General features: G+C 36.5%; 1 pseudogene; it reads right to left on the reverse strand.

The window, feature by feature from the left end:
* Nucleotides 1-5,390: 5,390 nt before the first annotated feature.
* On the reverse strand, nucleotides 5,391-6,310 carry LOC113631631 (translationally-controlled tumor protein pseudogene; annotated as a pseudogene).
* Between the last annotated feature and the right edge of the window lie 1,921 nt (nucleotides 6,311-8,231).

Below are 8,231 nucleotides of genomic sequence, written 5' to 3' on the forward strand. Positions count from 1 at the left end.
GTGACAAGAAGGAGAATAAGTATAAAACCTCACTGCAAATACCATAAGCACAAACATAATGATAAAGAGAAAAATTGGGACCTCTCTCAAAGAGGAAAGAAAGATCAACTTCAAAAATAATACTTCAGAATGACATCAGATTCCTTATCAGTACCACTGAATGTAAGAAAGCAGTGGAAAAACATTTCTAAATCCTGAGAGAAAATAACTTTGAACCTGGAATTCAATACACAATAAAATTTCAAAAGTAAAAGTATACTATTCAAGAGTAAACATTTAAGAAAGACATTTTCATATGTTTAAGCACTCAAATTTTACTACCTATAGACTCTCCCACACAGAAGTAAACTTTATAAGTTTATAAAGAATATAAGGATACATTCTAACAAGAAAAAAAGTAAAACACAAAGAAGAATTTAGATAAAAATGCAATAAGAAGCAACTTATAAGCAGTAAAATCTATAAGTAATAGCTGAATAAATAGTATAATAAACTTTGATAATTGAAATTAAAATTCCAAAAGATAGCATGGGTTAGTTGGGTTGGGGGCAGGAGGGTTACTGAGTAGAATCCCAGAATAAAAAATATTCTAACATATCTATCTTCTTTGAGGGAATGAGAAATTAACTGAATAACATGAGACTTTATTAGGAAACTCTAATAAGCTTATTTATGTGTGATAAAAATGTGAAGATAATAACAGAAGGGTAGAAATTAAAAGTATAGCTTTAAACCAATAGAGGAAAAAACAGAGCAAAGAATTCTTGAGCAATTCAACAGAAGGCAAGAGGAGAAAAATAAATGAAACAATGAGAAAGCAAGGTAAACAGAAAACACATGGAAAAAGAAACTAGACATAAGCCTAAAGATCTTAATAACCATAGTAAATATGAATAACTTATCAAAAGACAGAAAATCTCAAAATGAATAAAACAACATGCAAATATAGGCTGTTTACCAAATACAGCTGAAACAAGAGGAATTAGAGAGGTTGAAAATAAGGAAATGAAAAAAGTACAAACCAGTCAAATACTAGCAAAAAAGAAATAAGATATAAGAAGATATAATGATATTAAATCTGTCAAAATAGAATCCAGGAAACACAGAAAGACATTTCATATATCAATAAATGGAAAAAATCTATTAATGAGCTGTAAAGTATTGAACTTGAATGAACCTGAATAAAGCTTAAAATATGTACAAAGCAAAATCTGATAGAAACATAAAGAGAAACAGACAAACCTACAATCATAGTACATGTCTCTCATATACTGACAGATCAAGTACACAAAAAAAAGCAAGGATGTGGAAGATTTCAACAATATACTGAACAAGTCTGATGTAACAGATTTATATAGAACTTTGCATCCAAAACCAGGGAATGTACATTCTTTTCAAACACACAAAGACCATTTGCAAAGACTGTTCTAGACATAAAGGAAGTCTCAGCAAATTCTACACTGTGAGTACCAAAATGGCCACATTCACATATAGTGAAACTAGAAGTCACCCTTTCTTCCCAACTCGGTATATCTGGTGGGGTTTTTTGTTTGTTTGTTTCTTCCCACATGTAAATAATTAATGAGCTAAGCAGGAAAACAAAATGGAAACTGTAAAATATTTAATAATAAGAAAAAAAATCCTATATTTCAGGGCCAGTGAGATAAGGGCAATGTGGTTCTCAGAGGATAATTTATAAACTTTAAATTATTTCTTAAAAACAAGAGAGATTAAGTAAATTTTTCTACAGAATATGCTAGAAAAGGAATAACAAAATAATCCCAAATGGGAAGATATAAAGGTAAAACCCCCAAATGATAATAAGCACACAAAAAAATTAGAATTGATTAAACAAAACAAACCTTTGCCTCATTTAAAACACTAATACTTTTATGAGTATATTAAAGAAAAAAATGAAATAACAAATAAGTTCAAAATAAAACATAAGCAATAAATGTAACTACAAATAAAGATATTTTTAATTTTTAAATTATAACAGAAATTCCAAAATTGCCAATAAACTTGAAAACCTGGATGAAATGGACAATTTTCTAGAAAAACATAAAGTACTGAAGAGAAGTAGAAAACCTGTGAACAGAACTATTAGCACAGAATAAAATGAAAAAAAAAAAAAAACTGGCCATTGTTCTAATATCCCAATGCTACTGGTATCATATCAAATAAGATTTTATCTACTTAAATACACTTAACCTGGCACTGTTCTAATTTCTAGTGGTAAGATTTTGTGGACACTAAAATGAACTATGAATCAGAACTTAAACAGCCCCTGTATCCCACGCCTATAGAAAACACCTGGTTGTTCTTGCAAATATGACAGACTTTACTAATTTTGCTCTGGTTTTTTTTAAAAATTAAAAACCATAACAATGGAGGTAATAAAAGAATTGTCTGAAGGCACCCAATGGCATTCATAATCACATTAAATTTATAATTTCCTTTGTCTTGAAATTGTTCATATTTCACAGAGACTATGCTTTTCAAGTTTCCAGATATAATAACAAATGCCTAAGGTGTGCTTGATGAGGAAACCGTAAGAGAATAAACTTGCAGAAACATATGGAAAAGTTCTTCTTTTTGGTATTCCAGGTATCTAGATGAAATACAGAGAGAGAGGTAAAAATAGGTCATTGTTTCTTAAACTACAATTAATAGTAAGTCATTGGGGCTTCCCTGGTGGCGCAGTGGTTGAGAGTCCGCCTGCCGATGCAGGGGACACGGGTTTGTGCCCCGGTCCGGGAAGATCCCACATGCCGCGGAGCGGCTGGGCCCGTGAGCCATGGCCGCTGAGCCTGCGCGTCTGGAGCCCGTGCTCCGCAACGGGAGAGGCCCCAAAAGTGAGAGGCCCGCGTACAGCAAAAAAAAAAATAAGTCATTAATACTGATAATCACTGTGGTAAGCAGGATAATGCCCCCTCCAATGTAACCATACCCTAATCCCTGGATTGCTGTATGCATTACCCAATATGAAAAAAAAAAAAAGACTTGCAGATGTAATTAAGGTTAAGAACCGTACCAGATGGAGAGATTATCCTCAATTATCTAGGTGGGTCCCACCTAATCACATGAGCCCTAAAAGCCAAGAATGTTCCCTGGGTAGAGGCAGAGACCCTGTAGAAAGGAAGGTCAGAGATTCCATGTATGACAAGGATTTGACACCCCACTGCTGGTTCTGAGATGTAGGGCAGCCACATGCAAGGGTGGCAAAGAGGTTTCTAGGAACTAAGCCCCTGGCTGACAGAGTGAAGGAACCCTCAAATGCGAAGGCAGTCCTACGACCACAAGGAACTGAATTCTGCCGACGACCTGAGTGAGCTCGGACACAGAGTCTTCCCCAGAGCCTCAAGAAAGGAACGCAGCTCTGCCATCCCTTGATTTCAGTCATGTAAAATCTCAAGTAGAGAAACTAGATGAGCAAAACTATTTAAACTTCTGGCCCACAGAAACCATGAGAAAACAAACAGAAAATGGGCGTTGTGTCAATCACTGAATTTGTGGTCATCTTTATAGCAATAGAAAACGAATACAATCACAAACCGAAATAACAAATATAAAGATGCTTACTTTGTATCTTTAGACCTTATTCTGCACACACAAGAGTAGCTCTTTTCCCCATGATGTGGAGTAGACATTCCCCAATACTGAACTCACCAAATATGAAGACACTTTCCATAAGGTCAGCCATATCTTTACTTCTATACGTGTCAGCAAGTTATGATGAAATGAAACCACTGCTTTGTTCTACTGGCATTTCCCCATATGGTAATGGATCTATGCTTTCTGTTAGGTGCCAGATAGCACAGGGACACCAACCACTTACAGTCTCATTTCAAACATGGAGGAAAGCAAAAGTTAAGGAATCCTTGACTTTAAATTAGAGACAAGAAGCTCCATGACCATATTAAGGTCCATGATGTTTTATTTGAACTGACCACACACCTGTGTTAGGATTCTTGTCCCACTGTGAATCTGTACCCTAAATTACATTGCTGCTACACAATACTGAAATCACCCTCATTATCTAGGACACATTTATCAGGCAGTAAAAACAATTTAAAATACTAAGGCTCTGAGCCATCTGTCTTTAGAAGTGCCCAATTATATTATGCAAGTTCCTTGGAAAGTTTCCATAGTGTAGGATCTCCCTAACCCACATCAACAAACTGATTTTAAAAAAGCACCTATTTTACCATTTGACATTTCATATTGTTTTGTATCTGATACCAGGTGGACAATTTGGCAGGTAGAGGAACTTCCTAAGAAATTCAAGCTACTCATCTATAGTCAACATTAATTATTTTCCTTAAATATAACTTTTTTGAAAGACACATATTATTTTAGATTTCTGTCACCACACTGTCTTGGTGACATCATATGCAAACCATATAGGAATATTTTTTAACTGGATGCCAAATGTCTGGGATTTTAGGTCTGGCTGTAAAGATGATATAAACAAATGAGTTCCTGATGTTTCTTATTAGAGGATGCCAAGAATCAATACATTGCTCAATAATCTAGAACAAGAGTCAATCATTCTGAATTGACTTGCAAGCCTCGACAGTCTCAATCGACAGGGAGCTGTAGGTTTATGAGAATATCCAGTACCTACTCTGAGAACTTTTTATAATCCCTTTGCTGTTAGATAGAAAACTGAATTCCTGCCTTGGTACTGGAGGGTTCCAAGACTGTCCAGAACACAAGATGTGCAGTCTAAGACTCATGCTAACTATTTTTTAATTGAAAGTTAACCTCTGAGGAAAAGTAACTGCAGAGCCATTCTTCTTGACGTAAAAAACTACATTCTATTTCATCATCTGGCATTAACTTGTTTTCAGCAGCACCTATTGAGAACTAAGAACCCAATGCAAAGGCAACACATAGACCTAGTTCATTGTAAATTAAAATGTAGAATCACTTGGGATACCTCTACTCACAAGCACAGCACAGAGACAACCTAATAACAAAGTACAAATTAACTGGTTACAACTTGATGTTACTTTTGAAGAAAGAATTGTATATATGTGAAACAAATACTGCTGGTCAAAGTTTGTGCATTTATTCATTTATTTATTTATTATTTATTGAATTCCTGCAGTGAGCTGATTAGCCAAGGGCAATCTTGCAGCAAGAAAATGATGAGTTGTTAAATAACTCTTTCTTTTCTGCTCAGCTCTGCTCATTAGCAGATTTGGGATGTACCTCCTGTGGGTGATAGAACCTAATAAACCTTATTCATTCTAAAATTAAAAAAAAAAAAAGTTGAATGCTTACCACGTACAAGATGACATAAGATCAAAACAACAGAAGACAGAGTTTCTGATAACAAATAGTAGGATTTCACAGTTCCATAGAGACTCTGCCTATACTTTTTATTTTTGAGTTTAAATGCATTTTATTTTTAGACAATCTACATAACATGTTTTTGGGTTTTTTTCCTCAAAAACAATGCCTCTGCTCCAAATAAATCAACATCAAAACGAAGGGGTCAGGATGACATCAGTCCCATGTGTCTAAGTCCTGGTGTTGTGTGGATGAAAAGCAGCAGCCAGCCAGTTATGACGAGCAAGTGATCCCAACAGCCAAATGTGTTAACATTTTTCCATTTCTAGACCATCCTTAAAGGAAGTCACATATGGCGTCACGCTATCCTCACGGTAGTCCAGCAGAGCCGCCATGCCGTCCGGATTCATGTTTTCACCAATAAAGAACTGACAGTTTCTGAAATTAGCAAGGATGTGCTTGATTTGGTCTGCAGCCCCCGTCATAAAAGGTTTTCCTCTTTCTGGTCTCTGTTCTTCAAGCTTCCCTTTGATTGACTTCATGTAATCTTTGATGTACTTCTTGTTGGCTTCTTTGGTGAAGCTGGTTTCCTGCAAGTGATGGTTCATGACAATATCCACCCCACTGATTACTGTGCTTTCGGTACCTTAGCCCTTGGGGCCTTCAGCGGAGGCATTTCCACCGATGAGCAAGTCATCAATGTTACCCTCTGTTCTACGGACCATCTTCCCCTCCACCTCCAGACACAGCCCGTCGTCGATCTTGTAGACGTTGGAGAACATCTCATCATGGCTGATGAGGTCCCGGTAGATGATCATGATGGCGAGCGGAGGGTGTCACTGGCTTAGTAGGAGCCTGGAGCTCGGAGCTAGGGAGGTGCAGCCGGAGCGGCGCTCTGGGGGAGGAGGGACCGGGCGAAAAAAAGCTGCATATAATTTTATAATGAAAAGAATACTTACAGAAATATCACGTCTCTATTTTTTTTTTTTAGGAGTTCACATAAATAACTTATTAGGGACCAGCCCACATTTTTTATATTTCATAATTTTAAAAAATTACATCACCCATTTCTACACACTTCCAAAGCATGCAACAATTCAAGGTTTTATAATTATTTTTTATAGCATCCATTTAAAAAAATAAAGGCTTATCACAGAGGAGCAAACATGCACTTTAATCACAGAGAAGCAAATATGCACTTTAATCAGAACATTCTCATCCTATAGGATAGATACCTTCCATGAAAGTATTCTATAGAATTTCCCTGTCCAATACTGTAGCCACTAAAGATATGTGGCTATTTAAATTTAAACTCTTTGGGGGCCTCCCTGGTGGTGCAGTGGTTAAGAATCCGCCTGCCAATGCAGGGGACATGGGTTCGAGTCCTGGTCTGGGAAGATCCCACATGCCGCAGAGCAACTAAGCCCGTGCGCCACAACTACTGAGCCTGCTCTCTAAAGCCCGCGAGCCTGTGCTCCACAACAAGAGAAGCCACTACAGTGAGAAGCCCATACATTGCAACGAAGAATAGCCCCCGCTCGCCACAACTAGAGAAAGCCCGCGTGCAGCAACGAAGACCCAAAGCAGCCCAAAATAAAATGAATAAAATAAAATACAATAAATTAAATAAATAAATTTAAATTCTTTTTTTATTTGAAGTCTAATTGATTTATAATGTTTCAGATATCCAGCAAAGTGATTCAGTTATGTATATATGTATATTCTTTTTCAGATTATTTTCCATTACAGGTTATTATAGGATACTGAATATAGTTCTCTGTGCTATACGGTAGGTCCTTCTTGTTTATTTTATATATAGCAGTGTGTATCAGTTAATCCCAAATTCCTAATTTATCCCCTGCCTTTCCACTTTGGTAACCCTAAGTTTGTCCTCTATGTCTGTAAGTCTATTTCTGTTTTTTAAATAAGTTCATTTGTATCATATTTTAGATTCCACATATAAGTGATATCGTATGGTATTTGTCTTTCTCTTTCTGACTTACTTCACTTAGTATGATCATCTCTAGGTCCATCCATAAAAATTCAGCCCCTCAGTTACACAAGCCTCATTTCAAGGGCTCAAGAGACACAGTGGCTAGTGGCTACCATATCACAGCACAGAATATTTTATTCATCACAGAGAATTCTGTTGGACTGCACAGTTGTCACCATAATTATCTTTATCCACAAAGAATGATACTGTCTTGACCCAATGTCTTAGCCTTTTTGTACAATTGTAGACTGTAAAGATGTCTGAGAACATGTATATCAACACATTATTACCTGAGGGAACTAATGCTTGGAAAGTTTTAGGTAACAGAAAGATAGATAACTCAAGGTTTTTCTCTACATTCTGAAGTCCATCTTGCATTGAAATCTTTAGTCTTCCAGTCCCTGCCTGGAGTGTGGTGGCTGATTGAAATCTAGGGCTCAGGTGATCAGATTTTATCTACTATGACAGTGCTGATTGAATCATAATAGCTGCTTGATTCAGGCTTGTGAGCTCAGAGAGAAAAGTGGTTTGATGTATTAATGATGACTTGTAGGCCGAGAGCTGATTTTGTACTTGCAAGACATTTTGTGTTAACTAAAAATATTAGCTAGCAACTAATAAGCACACACATGGTGGTAAGGTGCACAAGCAGAAGTAAAGCAATTTTGAAGTAGGGAACAGTATATCTCACATCCCCCAGACTACCTGAAAATCATTCTTCAGTTTGGGCTCTGTAACTTTAGAAGGATATAGATAGAACGCTGCTGATAAAAGGAAGAACTTTAAATTACACTCACACATTTTCCAAGCCCTAGTCCACCTTCTCTCCACCTTTTATAAGAGATATGAGTCCTGGACTAAGAAAAACCTCTTCGGAATGAATCTAGGAAAGAAACTATAAAATAACCTTCCAAGAGAGTCTCTTATGGAGAAAAATAAA

The sequence above is a fragment of the Aethalodelphis obliquidens genome, unplaced genomic scaffold (genome assembly GCF_003676395.1).
Source record: "Aethalodelphis obliquidens isolate GAN/ISIS:26980383/991018 unplaced genomic scaffold, ASM367639v1 scaffold34, whole genome shotgun sequence".
Classification (NCBI taxonomy): Eukaryota; Metazoa; Chordata; class Mammalia; order Artiodactyla; family Delphinidae; genus Aethalodelphis; species Aethalodelphis obliquidens.